The 16913-nt window shown below is 37.2% G+C and overlaps 1 protein-coding gene and 1 long non-coding RNA gene across 2 annotated transcripts in view; one reads left to right on the top strand and one right to left on the bottom strand.

The window, feature by feature from the left end:
- Window positions 1–16913, bottom strand: part of PDZ-GEF (PDZ domain-containing guanine nucleotide exchange factor) — a 109795-nt gene that overhangs the window by 26109 nt on the left and 66773 nt on the right. The gene's annotated exons all lie outside the window — the stretch shown is intronic.
- On the top strand, window positions 9901–16007 carry LOC139354127 (uncharacterized). The gene is made up of 3 exons (XR_011605206.1): window positions 9901–10101; window positions 13785–13937; window positions 14132–16007. It is a non-coding gene; the product is annotated as an uncharacterized lncRNA (long non-coding RNA).

Here is a 16913-nt window from a genome sequence, read left to right on the forward strand (position 1 = left end):
GTAAATTTGTTGAAGAATTAGAAGAACAGACAAGTAGAATTTGTTGTAAACTGACCAATAATCCATCAAACACAGTCCTAGTTTCGAGGACAATGAGTGATACATTAGCTGAAGTGATTCGTGAAAAATTACCAATCAAAACTTTTATTATGTTGAGTAAATTTGATATTTCGTCTCCTCTTAAATTAAAACAAGCTGCCCAAGCTGTAGGAATCTTTGAAGATAAGCCCATAAATAATCGTTCGTATATGTTCCAAAACTCTCAGGAAGATGATGAAGTTAAGTTTAAGATTTTAAAACATGCAAAACCCAACTATCATTCAGATAATAACCAAGGGGGTAGATTCCAAACTAACAATTATCAAAACAAATATAACAACAACCAGCAGAGACAGAATAGGTTCGACTCAAATAGAAATTGGGGTAACAACAATAATTCTAATAATAACAAGGAAGAACGCTATAGTCGAGTACCTCGACTATCAGATACCCGTTACTCAGCTAAATAGAGATATGCAAGCAGCAAAGCGAGATTAAAATGCGCCACCTACCGGCGGTATACAGATTTAAGCGTTATGGGCGTTAGAGTGGGCGTGGTAAATTTTTTTTTTTAACCAATCGATAGGTATTGACGAGATCAATACATTTCAGTTAAAATTTTTTTATCTAGCATGAAAATTGTGGGCGTCACAGGTTTTCGCGGTTTGTGGGCGTTAAAGTGGGCGTGGCAAACTTTTTTTTGGGTCTATCGATAGGTATTGATGAGAACAATACATTTGAGTTAAAATTTTTATTCTAGCATCAAAATTGTAGGAGCCACAGTTTTGGGCGGTTTGTGGGCGTTAGAGTGGGCGTGGCAAACTTTTTTTTGAGTCAATCGATAGGTATTGATGAGAACAATACATTTCAGTTAAAATTTGTATTCTAGCATCAAAACTGTAGGAGCCACAGTTTTGGGCGGTTTGTGGGCGTTAGAGTGGGCGTGGCACTGTGCTGAAACAAACTTGCGCTGCGTAAGAAGCTCAGGAATCTGCACGCCAAATCTCAATAGCCTAGCACCCATAGTTTCCGAGATCTCAGCGTTCATCCGGACGGACAGACAGACGGACAGACGGACAGACGGACGTGGCTAGATCGACTCGGCTAGTGATCCTGATCAAGAATATATATACTTTATGGGGTCGGAAACGCTTCCTTCTGCCTGTTACATACTTTCCGACGAATTTAGTATACCCTTTTACTCTACGAGTAACGGGTAAAATGAATCTGTAAAATATATTGAGCCTAACATCATTATTACTTATAATTTAAATTTACTTATAATTTAAGCAAATTTAAAAAAGCTAAAATGCAAATACTCTCTCCTCATTCCAGGGAAATTGACAGTATTGATTCTGATAATGAAATTGATCATGATAGTGTCATGGACGAAAATACCATTGATAACAGCTCAACAAATTAGCATTACACCCATTACTTCGAACAACGGTTATTTACTTCTGAACACAGGGACTATAAAAATACCTCTAAAATATGAACATCATATAATTAAAATAAATCAAACTAAAATATTTGAAACATATCAGGAATTTATAAAATACGAAAACCAATTTAAAAACGTACCAGACATTGCCTTAACATTGAAACAATTAAAACATTAAATTAAGGGAATTACTTCATCATCGAGACAAAAACGGGGATTAATTAACTTTTTAGGGACAGCTCACAAATACCTATTTGGAACATTAACTGAAGATGATAAAAAAGAGTTGGAGGATAAACTACAAAACTTACAAGAAATGGTAATTGAAAACAAAGAATTTAATGAAATAATTCAATTAATAAATGAACAATCAAAAGATATAAACAAACTCGTAAAAGATATACAAGAAGAAAAAGCTTTGTACATTTTTAGATATTCCTTAAATATATTCCTAGAATACATTGAAGATTTACAAATGAGTTTACAATTAACAAAAGTTGGAATATTTAATCCTAAAATACTTAAACATGAAGAGTTAGAGAACATAAACGAAGAAAAATTACTATCAATCAAAACTTCAGCTTGGTTAAGCAGTCAAACTAAAGACACTTTTATTATATACCCACTTCATTTAAAGAAATACAAAAATATAGAATTATTAAATATCCAGATTATATGGGCGGACAAATTGATATAAATGATAATTACGAATATTTTGTAAATGACGAAAAGAAAGTATTTTACTTGGAAAATTCACCAAATTCATTAGCAAATATATTAGACCAAAAATTTATAATCACTGATCAATGTATCTCTCAAATCCTTACTAATCAATTTGCTAAATGTCAACACACTTTTGTATCAGAAAATGAATCTGTAAAATATATTGAGCCTAACATCATTATTACTTATAATTTAAAAGAGACACAAATTAATAAAGATTGTGAAGTGTTCAACAAAACAATTCAGGGAAACAATATAATACAATTAGGTCAATGTACTTTAGAAATAAGAGACATTAAGATTACAACTTCAAAAATTATAAGAGAATACAAAATTATATTATCTAGCACTAATATTACTTTATATGAACCAATACGATTGTTAAAACTTAAAAATTCTATTACCTATCAACAAAAACAAGAATCAATTTATAAGTCGATTGTTTTTACCACATTTATAATTATACTTTTAAGCATTACTACTTACATCATATTTACCTGTAGGCGACTAGCCAACAAAAAAGAAATTTCGTTTAAATTCAACAAGGATGTTGAATCTTCTAAAGGAGGGGCGAGTGAAGTATACGCAAATACCCTGGATACCAAACCCAACATACAACCTGTATATCCCTAAATACCCATTATTCCAATTGTCAATAACATAAGTCCAGAGCCTACTATCGCAATTATTCAAATCAATCCGACATAAACATTTAACCCCTCAGACACAAATCTTTCCCACGCCTTCGATCGACGGCACTTCTCACGCCCTTATCGACGACGAGACATAAACAATATTCAAACTCTTAAACAAAGGATCCAGCCTGAAAACCAATTCGTCAGCATAAAAGCTTTGGCCAATCCGAATTAATTAAACAAAAGATGCAGCCTAGAAACCGTTTCATCGAGCCACAGATTTGACCAATCAAAAATCTTAATCAAAGTCCACTTTCGCTGCTCGCGTCGCTGTCACCGTTAAGAACCATAGTTATAAGAATAATGCATTTTGTAAAATCAGTTTAAGATTGGGAATCAAACTTGAAAGAACTTAACCAATAAAAACTCCGCTATATATTAAAATAAAAATCGGTTTTTTTAATATATCCTGAAACAAAAAACATAACTCATATGTAATATATTGTTATTGTTATTCGCAGCCATCTTAAGCACGACATAAATATAAAGGGTATATTTTTGTACAGTATTAATAAGAATCATTTCTTGTTTTAGGTGCCGAAGTTTCTTCGAGTGCCTTCAGTACATAAATAATGATGAAATTAAAGACGCCATCCCACCGATTGGGCTTCGTGTGCTTTTCAGGGTTGACGGAGTGGAAGGAGGTTTAAATAGAATATTTTTATGTTATTTAAAGTAAGCAATTTTTAATTCCCAAAATAAGTTTAGGTAAAGTTTATATTTATTAAAAAAAATTGAAGTAGAATTATCATTTAAGATCGTACGTTGTAAAAATCCATCAAGAAACTACATTTATAGTTTGTCCTACTTTGTAACGCCTCCCTCCATGTGTATAGACTATATAATGACATTATATTGTAAAATATATATAAATTGAAATAATTTAGCATTTTTATTGAGAAAGGATTCTGGAACCGAGATCGATGCGATGTTGGAACCAAGAACGGTTCTTCCCGAAATCGAGATCGATGCGATGTTGAAACCGAGAACGGTTCTTTTTGAAATCGAGATCGATGCGATGTTGAAACCGAGAACGATTCATACCGAAATCAAGATCGACCATTCTCAAAAGCCCGTTCGCAAACCGAGAAGAATTCGAAGACGATTTTATGATTTTTAGTATGAGTCGATCTTGGCTCACTTTTGAGATCGAAAATACTGAAATCAAGAACGCTGAAAACGGGTTTTTTTCTGAGTGTATGTATGCAGGTATATGCGAATACCGTGTAAAACGATGCAAATTGATTTTGTGTGTGTGGCCCTAACACCGACTTGTGTAAGAGGGGCTTATAATATTTAAAACGTTATTTAATATTTGCTTAGCTCTAACACACGTTCACGATCAAGTCGGGGTCACAAATGTTTCAAGAAGGCATTAATTTATGCCACTTTTCTAAGCGAATTTTAAACAAAACGTATGCGATGCCGGAACGGTGCTAAATGAAAAGCCGAGAGTTTGTGATTTTAACTAAGAGTTTATTTCTGCAGCGATGCGTTTGAGTTGCGAAAACGATAACGAGCGAATGCAAGATGAGCCGAGAGATCAGCGACTGAATGCGCTTATTTCAGCTTATCCATACATGCACGCATACAAAATAGATAATTCAGGAATCCTTTGTTTACATTCTTGTTGTCAGTGATGCTGACCTAATAACAAGCAATCAGTGTTTCAACTTGTATCAAGTGACTGCTAAACATCTGTTATTTTGCATCTGAGTTATTGTAGACTGAAATACTATTCCTTGAATCCGTTGCATGATCTTTTGAAATGCCTTCGCATTGTTATCGGTCCTGCTTGTCGTTGGCTGCCTTGTCTAGTTATTAATGCAGCATCCATGCTGTTATTTTTAACAATAAAATAAGCGGTCAATGGTGGTTAACCTCAGTTGTCCAGTCGGCGACCTTAGTTTATAAAACAAGATACTTGCTTACATTCCTTTGTTGTTGTTGTTGTTCTGTTGTCCATTGCCCCGCATTTATTAGTTCGTACAACCGGTAGATTCTGTTCGCCACGACGGTGTGAAAAACTGATTCTATTGCGTTTATCCATTCTTGAAGCAGTCCAATATATTATTTTATTGATCTTTATCCTCAGATCCCCTTCAATCCTTGCTGCTAGTTCTTCAACCAGCAAGGCCGCACCCAGCTATAACCTGGGAAATTTTTGTTTCGTGCCACGCGACAATTTGCACGGCGCTGACAAAATGCTTTACAGTGGTTTGTGTCCCCCTTGTCCAATCACGTGCCCCAATCCAGCAATTTCTGCCATAACCGTTGCATATATATATTTTTGCCGCCATAGTTGTTGTGCACAATAACCATAAAGAATCAAATATTTTTGCTAGGTCGGAACACATATTTCGAGTGTTCGAATGGTGTTACGCGTCCTTGGAGTTTATTTTCCTTGGTGTTTCATATTATCCCTTAAGTTGTTATCGTATAATTAGAAAATTTGCTCTTTGGAATATATTTAAGTAACTCTACATAATTGGAGCACCACTTTCTTGTTTTCAATTTTGCTGACCCAAGGATCTTACAACTTTTTTTCTCTTTGCTTCTTCTAGCGTGTCAGCTCCGGATCATGTGCATAGAGGTCCTGTTAAATGGCTGACGCGCCTAGTTGCTGCCCTGCCGGTGCTATTTGTGCTAAATGTTGCAAGCATTTTTTTGCCAGGTAGGGTGCACGTTCTTGCTCTTACCCCTTCACATAGTTGATTAAAGTTTGCAAAAAAGTTTATTCAAAAACTAAAACTCTTTTGGTTGAGTTCTACTTTGCAAAACGATCTCAGTTTCCTTAAAAAAATTTCAAACGACATGATCTCACATCATGATCTTTCGCCGCTTTTATTAATGGTCACCTACTGCCGTGGTCAAAAATGCCAGCATTGTTCCTTAAGTGCCGGCTGTTGCGGCTTATCGCCAACAAATTTTTGCCAAAAGTTGCAAGAACATTTTTATGAAATAATAATATTTTTTTTTTTAATGTCGGCCAAGGTCCATGTCGGGAACATAGCAACAATGCCTTACAGCTTACTGCAATTTAAGCAAGAGAGATCGTTCGACTATTCGAGTTCTTCGACTATTAGGTTACCCGTTACTCAGCTTACCAACTTGAAAATAAATATACTTTTAACATTTTACGTACTTTACATTTTTTTATATATATATATTACGCTTTCCATTATTATCTACTGGCTAATGCCGAATTAAAGTTGCGCTGCGCAAGAATCTTTGGAACCTGCGTGCTTTATCCAGAAATGCTAGCTTTTATAGTTGCCAAAATCACAGCGTTCAAACGGACGGACAGACGGACTCGGGTAGTGTTCCCTATCAAGAATATATATATATTTTATGGTAACGGGTACAGCCTGTGCCGTACCACAGCGGTTGCCACACTCACATCGTCGAGCTGCCCCGTTCAAATTACTCACACAAACAAGAAACAAAATGTCAATGTTCGACAATGTTAACGAATTCACGACCGAAATGAAATGAAGAATACTAATTGATTACAAATTAGATAACCATTTCGAATTCGCAATGATCATTAATTTTTAATTTTTGAACGATAATAATAATTATTTCTGAGTTTTATAAATATTCCTGCAGTTCCACAATATAATATATAAGCGCCCAATCATCACGAAGCCGACTGCGACGTCGGCAGAGCAGCCAGCGACGCCGGCAGAGCTGAGCACAACGGCGGCAAAGCGACGCGCTCTCAGTCGGGGTCAGCAAAGAGAATGCACAATAACCCTGCAAGCAAAAGGGCGATATTTCTATCGCCTGTCGTCCAGGAGTCACTTCTTAGTAACTTCTGCGCGATAGAAAGATGATAGTACACATTTTACAAAAACAAAATATACACGTGTCGCGTAGAAGTAACTTTTTACTTTTTACAAAAACAAAAAGACACTTCTGCGCGAGAAAACGGCGATAGAACACATTTTACAAAAACAAAATATACATATAACGCGTAGAAGTAACTTCTAAGTCACTTCTGAACGATAGAAAGGCGATAGTACACATTTTACAAAAACAAAAAGGGTCGGGATCGCGAAAAAGTAACTTCTGAGACACTTCTGCGCGATAGAAAGACGATAGTACACATTTTACAAAAACAAAATTAATGGAAAAAAACAAGCCATAAAAATACGTCGCGGTAATTTTTCGTTACCCCTTTTTTTCTGAAAATTTTTTGGTTCCTTTTGACCTACGCTATTATTTTTCGTCCGAGCGTCATTTCGTTGCGCAATTTGTCTGTGTACAGTGCAATTTTGTATCAATTTTGTGCGTTTTAAAAATATTGCTTTGTTTTTTCTAAATGTTATTGATTGCTTAACATATTTAAATATCCCCCTCAACAAAGGGTGCGAAATAACGTGCTTATCGTGAGCTGTACGATTATTTAAAGCTATTTACGGACAAGCTAGCTGTGGACATTACTTGGCGTGTAACTGCGGATCCAACGATTCTCAACATACTTCATTGTAAAAGGTAATGTCTTCTAGTTTATTCTTACCTTGACTGAACCAAAAATAATTTTTGTTTCTGTTTCCTTTAGAAATGGTTATTAATAAAATTCTTATGTCGACGGAGCTGGACCTAAATAACATTGATCAGCAAAATTTCCTACATGCCAGTGACCGTGTATACAAGCGGACAAAGCCCTTATACACAAAATAAATGCAAAATATTGAAAGTATAAAATACTATGTTTTTATTAAGTTTTTCCAATTGGGAAAGACTCTTCTAGATATCTTCTACAAGCAAATGTAAAGTCACTTCGGAGTGACTTCCAGAAGTGACTACGGCGACACTTTTAGAAGTTACTTCGGCGATATCGCATTCGGATCGCGGAGGTGACTCCCGTCGGGAAGAAATGTGCCAATTCGGCGGCACTTCTATGAGTGACTTCGGCGACACTTCCAGAAGTTACTTCGGCGATATCGCATTCGGATCGCGGAAGTGACTCCCGTCGGGACGAAATGTGCCACTTCGGCGGCACTTCTCGGAGTAACTTCGGCGACACTTCCAGAAGTGACTTCGGCGACACTTCCAGAAGTAACGCAGAAGTGACTTCGAGAAGTGTCGCCGAAGTGGCACATTTCTTCCCGAAGGGAGACACTTCCGCGATCCGAATGCGATATCGCGGACGATCGTTTTCATCTTCTAGAAGTCACTTAATAGTGCCTTCCGCGATAGAAAATGCTTGCAGGGAAGTACTTTTGGGCTCTCCCTCTCCCATTTCTCAGCTGGAAAAATGCGGGTGAAGGCAAGGAGGCCCAGCCATTAAAATATCTCGACTTTCATGCACCCTTGCCTTTTGAGTAATGCGACATTTTTCGTAAATGTTAAAACAACCAATTAAAATAATAGGTTTGGGATTTAAAATATTTGTACTTCTTAAAAAAAATGTATATGTTTATTAATATTATTTATTAATATGTGAAGTTTTAAAAATATATATTTGTATTTACGATTTGCATAGTCGGTTTTATAGACATAATAAATACCCTGCTTTTATGAGCAAGGTGCATAGACCAAACGGGACATGCCAAAAAAACCAAGCAACAACGGAATAGCGGAACCGTTGTGGTTGTTGCTTGTAGTTTTTCTGGAAAACACGCGCCTTTTTTCGTCTTTTTCACTTGCGTTTACTTATGTGAAGGAGTTAGAATTAGCCGCGATTAACGTAGTTAAACGAAATAAACCAGTGGTTTAAAAGTGAAACCTATACGATTCGCAGGGAAGTCTGTCGCAAGCCAATATTTTTGTAAGCAGTGAGAGTAAAAATAAGTTAATGTATATTAAAACAAAGGATAATGTAAGACTCCCAAAAAGTAGCTGTGAAAAATATTAATTTTTGACGTGAAAATCAACAAATGATGCATACTCGTATATGTAAATAAACAAATAAATGAATCTGTGAAAGAATTGTAAAATCTTATTGAGTGCATAGATCAAAAATAAGAGAACTTTGTTTTTAAAAATTATGTTTGTGGTTAAAATTCGTTAAAAAATGAATATTAATAACATTAAACCACAGCTTATACTTTTATGTACGTTAGCAAACATGGCTATTTAAATAAAAGTCTCAACTTTTAGTCCCTGGAAAAGTGTTAGTTTTCCCGCAAATGCAAAATAAAAAAAAATTAATATGTAATACAAAGATATATAAATAATGTGTGGTATGTTTTTCTTTATAATTTTTTACAAAAAAAAATATGAAATCGAGTGACCGAAAACAAAAATTTCAGAATTTCTTCTCTTGTTTTCTAAAATTTAGGCTTAAGTTTATTTGTAAGTTTAATTTTTAAAAGACTTCTGTGATTTTCTTTTAATGCCAAAGATAACATTTTCTTTATTATAAATAAAACTTACAAATAACGATTACTTTCGGTCACTCGTTTTTATTCTCGTCTCGTTCTATTTCAAAACTAATTTTTCTTCTAATACTAGATGCAATCGCTCTGGTGGAGCCCTCGGAGCCTCCCAAAAAGGCGCTGCAGAAGGCAATGCGGTGCGTGAAGAATTTGAGCTGCACCAAAAAAAAGGCAACGCCGGCCCCAGATGCTGGCGAGGAGGTGCCAACGACTCCGTTAGGACCGGGAACCCCCGACCCAACATTTTAAAATAAAGATCTAAATAAATAAAAAAAATATATATAGAAATTAAATAAAGCTGTAAATATATTTGCTGATACGCGATGAAAAGGTGCCTAACATGTGCTTTATTGCTGCTTAAACGAGCGCTCAACGTGTGCTGGACGTGTGCTTTTTCTGCTGCTTAAACGAGCGTTCAACGTGCTCTAGTTTTTGAGCACTGATGAACCCTAGGACAAGCCTATGTTAATTTAAGCTCTCATTTTCATAGAAATTGTGCGCTCATTGAGCGCTCAGTGATTGAGTACTCAATAAGCGCTGAATGGTACTGCAGGGTGAACACGACAAAACGGAATTGGGACAACCAGAACAAAACAGAACAGAAAAAAAAAACGGTTTCGCTCTGATCGCAAGCGAGCTCATTCAAGAACCCATAGATCGGTTGCTCTCTGAGTCTTTTAGTAAAGAGTCGAGAAACGGTCGACAGTTATTTGCGAGCTCTGGTGGAAACTTAACAAAAAAGTTCGCCTTCAATGGCTGAGATTCATGGGTAGTCCCATAAATATAAAGAAACAGATATACGAGTATATATAAAGTAAGTGTGAGGCTGGAGGTTTAACCATCCGCACATGCATTTCAAACATGGTGCAATATCAATCAATTAAATTTAATTGGCTCTAAGTGCAATGTAATCACCTTTTTTCGTGTCAGTACACCAAGTGGTCTTTTGTTAGATAGGGTAACGCATGTGGACGACCTTGGTGTCTTACATTGTCTACCATGGTTAATTAGGATTCGTTCATAATAATAGCATAAACTAACTAAATGTAGCTGGGTCGCGTAGAATGGAATTTTTCAATATAAAAAACGGAAGTCGTTTGAACCCAACATTTTAGTTTTTTTACTACGTCCAGTCTCAAAAATTTGAATACAGCAACATGCTGAAGGCAACTGAGGGCCGCGCGTTCTACAGGCTGGAGAATGTAGTGGTGCGCGTGTATAAAGGAGACGCCAGAAGTTGGCTCCTAAAGACAGGGGTAGCCCTGGAAACGGTATGCCCATCATCGTCAGTGGGGTAGCACGCCATCCAATTTCCACGCCCAATTTAACGACCACAAACTTAATAAATCGCAAATATGAAAGATGACATCTCGGAAACTATCATAGAAAGAGAGCTGGGATTTCAGATTTAGATTCCGTACCCTTGTACGCAACGCCAGTTTGTCACGCCAATATGCCACACCCACTCTAACGCCCATAAACCGCTAGTAATGCTAGTAAAAAATGTTTAACGCCCATAACGCTTAAATCTGACTGCCGCCCACATACCCATAAATTGAGATCGCGGTTAGGTGGCGCATTATAATCTCGCTTTCCTGCTTCCATATCTCCATCTCCCTTTGGTCCCTTTAGCTGAGTAACGGGTGAAAATAGCCACAAATGGTAATGACCTCATTTATATAGAATCGACAACATCGGCAGGGACAGAGGCAGCGATGGAGCAACGCGCTGTTATAAATAGCAATTGGTAAACCTAAGTAAAGTTAGTTTTAATCCAACTCAATAAAAAAGTTTTTTAACAAAAATGTAAACCATCTTTTAACTTATATAAGTTATAGGGTCGGAAACGCTGTCTTTTACCTGTTACACACTTTCCGACAAATATTTTACTCTACGAGTAACGGGTATACAAATCGGACTACTATATCATGTATCTGCCATAGGAACACCTTGTCCCTTTTTAAGAAACTGTTCTTAAAAGTGGTAGGAAGGATTTTAACACCATTTTGCCATCTTAAAATTATTATAATAAATTTAAATAATTTAAAAAAATGTACAATTTTTAATTCCGCGGATTTAACACTAAATTAACCAATAATATATATTTGCCTCTTTCTTTCTCTTCGCCGTAATCCCTATACCCCATTTCGTTTACTCCATTTCACCTCCTTTGCAATATTACACCATTGTCCCTGTGCCTAGTCGTTATTATCATTCTTTTTAAAACGATTTAAATTATTATTATTTATGGACATGTCTGAGGAAAACCCGTTAGCTACGTATACATTTCTTTTCAATTGATTTAAGCATTTTGAATCACTTAGCAGCCAAATAAATTTGTTTGTAAATTAAAATCAATTTTTTCCGATTGGAAAATGATGATTAAATAAAAAATAGATTTTAATCGGAATCAAACCACTTTTTCCGTTAAAAAAAAAAACCCACAAATACACACTCGCAAGAAGTAAACGAATTCGTATTTCATATTTTCGTATTGTATTTTAACGATTGAGATTAATGAAGTGCTCAAAGCAAAGAAGACGTACACCTGTATTTGGCGATCTGACATCTCTATCAGCTGAAGAAAAAACAAGAGAAATTGCTTTAGTTTATGGCCTCCACTGTTAGATACCCTTCACTCAGCTTAAGGGAGTGCGACAGGGTTGGAGATATGCTCGATTGATTGCAAAATATTGATTATTCTTTGGTTATATTTCAATAATTTTGGGCATGTAGGTAGATATTTGAAAGTGTGGGCTCTAGACGGGTTTTAGTGTTGTAGTCGTTTGAATCTGCATGCAAAGTCCCAACATTCTAGCTCTTATAGTTTCCGAGATCTCAGCGTTCTGACAGACGGACGTAGCTAGATCGACTCGGCTAGTGATGCTGATCAAGAATATATATACTTTAAAGGGTAGGAAATACTTCCTTCTTCCTGTTACAGACTTTCCGACGAATTTAGAATACCCTTTTACTCTACGAGTATGAATTCGGTCCACTTTTTATTTTACGCATTTAAGATATGAAACTTTTTAGTAATTTTGTTGAATTTTTTTAAAAAACAAACTTTTTTTGGTTCAATCGATAGGTATTGAAGAGACCAATACATTTCAGTTACAATTTTTTATCTAGCGCAAATATATATATATATATTGTGGGCGCCACAGTTTTGGGCGGTTTGTGGGCGTAAGAGTTGGCGTGGCACATTGCTGAAACAAACTTGGCCTGCGCAAGAAGCTATGGAATCTGCATGCCTAATCCCAATTTTGTAGCTCCTACAGTTTCCGAGATCTCAGCGTTCATACGAACAGACGGTCATGGCCAGATCGGCTAGTGATCCTGATCAAGAATATATATACTTTATGGGGTCAGAAACGCTTCCTTCTGCCTGTTACATACTTTCCGACGAATCTAGTAAAGCCTATAAATACCCTGCAGTTCCACAATTGAGTTAAGCGCCCAATCATCACGAAGCCGACTGCGAAGTCGGCAGAAAAGCCAGCGACGCCGGCAGAGCTGAGCGCAACGGCGGCAAAGCGACGCGCTCTCAGTCGGGTCCGCAAAGAGAACGCACAAAAAGTAATTTTGGGCTCTCCCTCTCTCGCCATGTCTCAGACGGAAAAGTGCGTGTGATGGGAAGGAGGCCCAGCAACTAAAATATATAGACTTTTGTGCACCCTTGCCTTTTGAATAATGCGACATTTGTTCGTAAATGATAAAAGAACCATTTAAAATAAAAGGTTTCTGTTTTAAAATATTTGTATTTCTTAAACAAATTTATAGGTTTATTAATATTATTTAATAATATGTAAAGTTTTAAGAATATATTTTTATAAACCGAATTGCATAGTCGGATATGTCTATAAATACCCTGCTTTTATGTGCAAGATGCATAGACCAAACGGGACATGCCAAAAAAACAGAACAACAACGGATTAGCGGAACCGTTGTTGTTGTTGCTAAGTCTGTCGCAGACCAATATTTATTTAATCAGTGAGAGTAAAAACAAGTTAAAGTATATTGAAAAAATGGAAGATAGAAGATTCCCAAAAAAACACGTGGCGGAAAAAAAATAGCTGTGAAAAATATTAATTTTTGACGTGAAAAACAACAAACGATGCATATAAATAAACAAATGAATGAATCTGTGAAAAAATTTGAAAATCTTATTGAGTGCTAAGTTCCTAGGGACCAAAAATAAGAGATGTTTGTTTTTATAACTTATGATTTTTTGTATTAATAACATTAAAGCACAATTTTTATTTTTGTGTAAGTAAACGAACATGGCTATTTAAATAAAAGTCTCAAACATCTCTAATTTTCCGTCCCTGGAAAAGTGGTATTTTTTCCGCATCTGCAAAATAAATAAATGATTTAATAAATAATAAAAAAAATACATAAATAATTTTTTACAACAAAATAAAATAAATCAAGTGACCGAAAACAAAAGTTTGCAAATTTCTTCTCGATATTTTTTTAATTTTCTTATATTTTTAGACAAAGCTTGTGGTAAATCTATAAAAAAAAATGGAAGGCTAAGTCGTTCCATCTTAAGCATATTATCCGAGGAACTTGTTCTGTCCCACAACTTGGAGGGGGGCAAAACAAGAAGAGGCTCAGACTACCCAAATTTCGCCCGTGCCTTATTAAGTAAGTTTTTGTTGAGGCTGAAAACTATTGTTTGTAAGTTTAATTTTTAAAAGACTTCTGGGATTTTTACATTGAATGCCAAAGATAACATTTCTTTTATTATAAATAAATCTTACAAATAACGATTACTTTCGGTCACTCGATTTTATTCTCGTCTTGTTTTATTTTTAAAACTAATTTTTTTCTAATACTAGATGCAATCGCCCTGGTGGATCCCTCGGAGCCTCCCGAAAAGGCGCTGCAGAAGGCAGTGCGGTGCGTTAAAAACTTGAGTTGTACCAAAAAAAAAGGCAACGCCGGCACCAGATGCTGAGAAGGAGGTGCCAGCGACCCCGATAACACCGGAAACCCCCGAGCTCAAATTTTAAAACAAACAAAAAAAAATAAAAACAAGGAAGAACGCTATAGTCGAGTACCTCGACTATCAGATACCCGTTACTCAAAGGGAAATGGAGATATGCAAGCAGCAAAGCGAGATTAAAATGCGCCACCTACCGGCGGTAGACAGATTTAAGCGTTATGGGCGTTAGAGTGGGCGTGGCAAATTTATTTTTGGATCAATCGATAGGTATTGACGACACCAATACATTTCAGTTAAAATTTTTTATCTAGCATGCAAATTGTGGGCGTCACAGGTTTTCGCGGTTTGTGGGCGTTAAAGTGGGCGTGGCAAATTTTTTTTTAGGTCAATCGATAGGTATTGATGAGAACAATACATTTCAGTTAAAATTTTCTATCTAGCATCAAAACTGTAGAAGTTACAGTTTCGGGCGGTGTGTGGGCGTTAGAGTGGGCGTGGCAGTCCGTGCAGGAATCTGCACGCCAAATTTCAATAGCCTAGCTCTTATAGTTTCCGAGATCTCAGCGTTCATCCGGACGGACAGACAGACGGTCAGACGGTCAGACGGTCAGACGGACATGGCTAGATCGACTCGGCTAGTGATCCTGATATATGGTTATGTGGGCGGTAGATAGATTTAGGCGTTATGGGCGTTTGAGTGGGCGTGGCAAACTTTTTAACATTTCTTTCTAGCATGAAAATTGTGGGCGCCACAGGCTTATGCGGTTTGTGGGCGCCACAGGCTTATGCGGTTTGTGGGCGTTAGAGAGGGCGTGGCAAACTTTTTTTAGATTAGTCGATAGGTATTAACAGGACAAATACATTTTAGCTAAAGTTTTTCATCTAGCATGAAAATTGAGGGCGCCACAGGTTTGTGCGGTTTGTGGGCTTTAGAGTGGGCGTTTCCGAGATCTCAGCGTTCATCCGGACAGACGGACATGTCTAAATCGACTCGGCTAGTGAAATCACCCAAAACAATCAAGAGATCCCTTCGGAGAGATGAAATAGAACAGTTTTTGTTGCAGACAAATGTTGCTCATAAATTTTTAAGTCGGAACCAGGTGGAATATAAGAACAAGTTACATAAATAGAAAAAGATTTCAAAGAAACTTTAACACCAACGAATTCTGTCAATGGGATTAAGAAAGTATATTCTCTCTGATGTTAAAGTAGAGGTAACGGCAATCAGCACACACACACACACACACCTCTGGACGCTGGACCCACGATCTCATTCCCGTCTTGAGTCCTTGGCTGAAAAGGAGACACGGGCAGGTGGACTTCTACCTGACCCAGATCCTGAGTGGGCACGGATGCTTCCGGTCGTACCTGATGAAGTACGGACACGACACGAGTGACGGATGCCCATCCTGCGGCTCTGGAATCGAGGAGAACGCACGCCACGTCCTATTCGAGTGCGTGGTTCGTAGAGGACAGGACCGCCCTGGAAATAGCGACCGGTGTCAGCACTAGCCCCAGCACGCTAGTGCCAACCATACTAAGAGGCCAAATAAAGTGGAACGCGACGACCAAATTCGCCGCGTCTGTAATGCGAAAACTCGGGATAGCTGAGAAAGAGAGGAGATGCCTGGACACATAAGCTGCCGCGGTTGTGCAAAGCATTGCTTTGCGGCCGTACCGCACAACATATGCAGCTTACGCCCATCTGTCTTCTAAATGTATATTTATTAGTTGTAGAAATAAAGTAAAAAGGAATACAAAGAAAACCACCCCCCACGAAGAGAGAGATCAGTTTAATACCAACTTCAGAGTCTAATATCTCTGGTGTCAGCCAAGTCTCAGTAAGGGCCAGAACGTCTTCAGAAAAAGCAAAGGAGTCAGCATAACATTTGATAGGCCAAAAATAAACTGCTCAGATTTTTCGCGCAGGTACTACCGCGGAAAGCCTATTATTAGTTCTCCATCTGTTGGGAACAAATTCTTTAATGACCAATTTATCATTAAGCCAAAAACTTTAAGAATTTAGTACATTATTTACTTCAGGAGAAGCAGATATTTTAAATGAAGATATCCTACAAACAAATTAAAGTCTTCCACTGTGATGTTTTGAGATGGAATTTCCTTATGTATAAATTACAAAGCTTCTGCAGATGGGATTTCAGGAATTAAGCGAGACACAAAAAATTGCTTCCTAAATAAAACAACCGAGAGTCTCTTCCATCCGCCATCAACAATCTGAACATCGTTCGTCTAATTGTCGAGAATATTGACTCCTATAGAGCTAACTTCACCTGTAGGCACAGAAAGCTCCGTGGAGTTTGGCCTCTTAGGCTGACTAGCGGGAACAGGGACTTCACCAGAGCTTTCGGTACCTATGGGTACTGCCGGCAGCGAAGAATTAGGCCCCCAGCGCCGGTGGATGCCGACATAGCTGCCGTTACCGATTGGTTAAAAATACTCGAAACTAAATTGGGACTCGGGACTGATGCCTTTACTCCCAAAGATATTAAAGAAGCTGTCTTATTGCGTTTAGGTGATTCAACTGACATTTTTTTATTATCAAGGTCGGTCTTAAACTCTTTGAAATCAGCAACTACGTTTATAAGCTTTTTTAAAAGTTTCTTAAAGCGATCAGTGGTCAGCACCACGTAGACATTCAAATCACGGTCTATTAC

The sequence above is a fragment of the Drosophila suzukii genome (genome assembly GCF_043229965.1).
Source record: "Drosophila suzukii chromosome 2 unlocalized genomic scaffold, CBGP_Dsuzu_IsoJpt1.0 scf_2c, whole genome shotgun sequence".
Lineage (NCBI taxonomy): Eukaryota > Metazoa > Arthropoda > Insecta > Diptera > Drosophilidae > Drosophila > Drosophila suzukii.